We start from the raw sequence: 3,969 nt of genomic DNA on the forward strand, positions 1-3,969 counted from the left end.
TATATATATATATATATATATATATATATATATATATATATATATATACAGTAAAGTCTCGTTATATCGATATCGGATATATCGATGTGGAGTTTGCCTTATAACTTCATGTATTTGTAGTGTATACACTCATATCATGTTTCAGTCTAATGTTCCACGCCTTAAGTCACAGCCGATTGGCTCCCTTGGAAATGAGGTTGTTAGATTCTAATTCTTGGATCTCTTCCTGGTTCTGGTTTGACGAAGCTTTCCGATGAAATACCAGCGGGGACCATAAATGGTGAACAGAAAAACTACTTTATTCTCGTAAACAATAGATGAACATGTCTCGTCGGAGCGGGGAGCCAAGAGTGCAAAGCCCGCCCCTTTTACCTAGTTTTATCACACAGCAGCGATGAGATTGTCCTATCAACGGGAAAGGGGGTTGGGAGAACATTAGACGGGAAATTAATACTTGTTGCATCTTACTGAGTTATCTAATAAGCTACATACATCCATATAGACTAAACTAAACATGAAATATCATGGGATGTTTACGGATGTGTATAAAAACACTCTCTCATTCCCCCCTGTTGCACATTTAAACATCAGTACATACATTTCCAAAACGGTTTTCATGTATGAACGTCATAAATAACGGCACAGGGAACCATTCCATACCATGGAGAAGGCGAAAAACCTCTGTCATAACTTTACTGCTGTGATATGCAACCTCTCCATTTGCGAGAGTTTTAAAGGTAAATCCAATTCAATCAAATATTGACGAGGAAAATTCCTTCTCGGCCCTCTGTTTTGGCGGGAGCAACCACACTCTGGCCATGGTTTACAATTCCAAGCTACAACACAGGGTCCCCTTCACACATTTGTTGATACAAAACCTTTGCGTAATTCATCTGAGAATTAGTTATCATAGAATTTAACATTGCTCATAAGCATGGAATGATGCAACCAATGACAAAGAAAATAAGTACAATCATGATCGCGATAGGCACAAACAGTCTAAGCAAAGTCGTATACCAAGGGCCCCCGAAAAGCATGGCAAAGCTCCACGGGTGATCAGGCCTTCGATCTTTGGCCATAGCATCTCTGAGATCCCTGATAACAGACAAAGCATTAGTCATGTTTATGGAATTCACTTCTTCGGGTATGTACGTACAAGTGTCACCCACCATAGCACAGACACCCCCTTGTGGGGCTGTCAAAAGGTCCAAAACCATTCTATTTTGCAGCACCATTTGTCCAATTGCTGCAATTTCGGTGTTCATCCACTTTCAAACAGGCATTTACAAACACTTGAAATCTGTAATCAATTGTTTCAATTCGTAGCATGTTTTTTGCCACTCCAATTTCACCAGGTTAAATCATAATTCAATAAGTCTTCAGTTATTCTTGCCATCTGTCCCTTCCAGTTGTGGACCAGTCTTTTGTCCGAGGAACGTCGATGACATATGTGCTGAAAATGAAACAGATTGTAGCTACATGTATGTGCAACAATGATGGGAATGTCGCATTTTACCTCTTCGCTTGCAGATCTACCCTCTCTTGTTAGCACAGTTATCGTTAGTCCAGTAGCCGTTCTTAGTCGCGATGGAAAGACAGTTGTCTTGGTTGTAGCCATTGGGGTTCCTTGTCAGGAAAAAAAAGATCTTTAAGCACTGCATTTCGTAACATTGTCACCTAAAAATATGACAGCACGTTGAAATGCACCTGCACTCCAGTGTTCGTATCCGAAAGGGGAGCCGTCAGTCCACGCCCAGTCATCTTCACGGCGGCCAACCGTCCACAGGGAGATCCTGGTTGGGCTCGACTTAATCACATCTAACAGGGGAATGTCATTTAGGATTCCGCCGGGATACAAAAACATGCAAACTGGGCACCAGAAAGCAAGAGAATTGAGAATTGAACCCAGAACTTTCTAGCGGAGACACCACGCTTGTTGTACCTTGAATGAAAGCCTGAGCGTAGGGGTCGGTGATGCAAACGCACACAACGGATGTTTCTCTGCATGAAAGAACCAAACTTAAACCGGATCACATCTGCCAATTATTAGAAATCTGCCTTAATACTACGTATTTTCAATTTCGGGAAAAATTTTATAAACAAATTCATGGTTGTGCTATGGGCTCACCAGTTTCACCCATAGTGGCTAATCTTTACATGGAAGAGATGGAGAAACAGGCCCTCACATCCTTCCCAGGGATAAAACCTAGACACTGGTTTAGATATGTGGACGATACTTTTGTCATAATTAAGAAACAAGAAATTCAATCCTTCACAGATCACCTCAACTCTGTAGACTTCAACATTAAATTTACTCGTGAGGACATTCAAGAGAACCAACTCGCCTTCTTGGATTGTAAAGTAATTATAAAAGAGGAGAGAGCGCTAAAAACAGAAGTCTTTAGGAAGGCTACGCACACTGACCAATACTTACTTTTTGACTCTAACCACCCTTTACAACATAAACTAGGAGTTATCAGAACCCTCCAGCATAGGGCTAAACTAATACCAACTAGCACTGAAGGTAGAGAAAAGGAGTCAAAACATATCAGGAGAGCACTCACTAACTATGGGTACCCTCAGTGGTCATTCAACAAATGTCAGAAAGAAAGAATAGGGGATGAAACCAATAATTCTCAAGATACAAAAAGGAGAGGAGTAGCAGTACCGTACATTGCAGGAGTTTCTGAAAAATTACAAAGAGTCCTTTGGCAACATAAAATTCCTACTTATTTCAAACCGATAAACACGTTAAGGCAAAAATTAGTGCATCCAAAAGATAGGCTACCAAATGAAAAACAAAGTAATGTAGTTTATTCCATACATTGTAAGAATGAAAATTGTAAAGAGCAGTACATTGGGGAGACTCAACAAATTCTCAAAAAAAGACTTTATCAACATCGCAGGGATAATACTAGTGGGCCTCAATCGGCAGTACATTTGCACCTAAAAGCTAGCAACCACTCATTTGATGACAATGAGGTTAAAATCTTAGCGAAAGAACATAGATGGTTTGAAAGGGGGGTAAAAGAAGCGATTCTTATAAAACAACAAAATCCTTCATTAAACCGGTCTGGTGGGGTGAGGGGCAATTTGGATCGTTCATACAATAGCCTGCTTAGGCAAAACAGGTTAGGCAACTTTCGTAATGCTGATGAGGGTCGTTATGCTGATGAGGTGATACCGGTGGGAGTGGGGGTAATAGGCCAGTCGTTAGTCAGGAATGTAGGAACAATCAGTGGGGCCACAGGGAGGGGTCCTCTGCCCCCCCAACCTGAGAGTAGGGACCTATCATAGCGGTGTCCGGCGCCACCATGTCTGGACATTAGGGATATATAAATGGGGCCGATACGACCAGTCAGACTTTAGTTCGCTGACGAAGCCTCTTGGATAGGAGGCGAAACGTCCGAAACCTTTACTTTTGTACAGATGACGGCTGCCGCACCCTGATGGCCGACATCGTCCAATTCGCCTGGCGACTCTGCAACTAGCTGCATCGTATATGTCCACGATCGGACATCGTTGGACATCGCTTATGTCCACGATCGGACTTCGGGAAGACGCTTCATGGCCAACTCGGCCGCCGACGTCAGCGTGCTTCCTCAGCGTCCTGCAGAGCGCCAGGGCAGCGCGATCAACGTCACCGTCGCTGATGAACGGCCTGTCCGTGCCCGGCAGCATGACAAACCCCACGCTCCTTCATCCTCACAATCCCTCATCGATTCTCCGACTTGACCGATCTCAGCCGAACAACTCACGGTGAGAAGACCTTCCGGCATCGACTCGATGGCCGCGAGGAAAGTTTCCATCGATCGACTCAAACTGGCAGTCATAGAGCACTCTTTGCCGTGCTCCCGTACAACGACTTCAGGCACCACGAAACTTCCTCGGCAACCACCCCACCGAAGCCTGCCATGCCCGGTGACCGTCATCTTGCCTGGCCTCACCATGTCGCAGAATGACTTTTGT

The 3,969-nt window shown here is 43.8% G+C and overlaps 1 long non-coding RNA gene across 2 annotated transcripts; it reads right to left on the reverse strand.

Moving 5' to 3' along the window:
* Nucleotides 1-286: 286 nt before the first annotated feature.
* On the reverse strand, nucleotides 287-2,492 carry LOC148891995 (uncharacterized). Of its 2 annotated transcripts, XR_016116271.1 has the most exons (4): nucleotides 1,708-2,492; nucleotides 1,517-1,626; nucleotides 1,170-1,453; nucleotides 287-1,095 (listed from the first exon to the last, which is right to left on the reverse strand). It is a non-coding gene; the product is annotated as an uncharacterized LOC148891995 (long non-coding RNA). The 2 variants fall into 2 exon arrangements; XR_016116270.1 differs by having other exon boundaries at nucleotides 287-1,453.
* Between the last annotated feature and the right edge of the window lie 1,477 nt (nucleotides 2,493-3,969).

Source organism: Hippocampus bargibanti, linkage group LG10 (genome assembly GCF_051943395.1).
Source record: "Hippocampus bargibanti isolate YZ-2025 linkage group LG10, ASM5194339v1, whole genome shotgun sequence".
NCBI lineage: Eukaryota > Metazoa > Chordata > Actinopteri > Syngnathiformes > Syngnathidae > Hippocampus > Hippocampus bargibanti.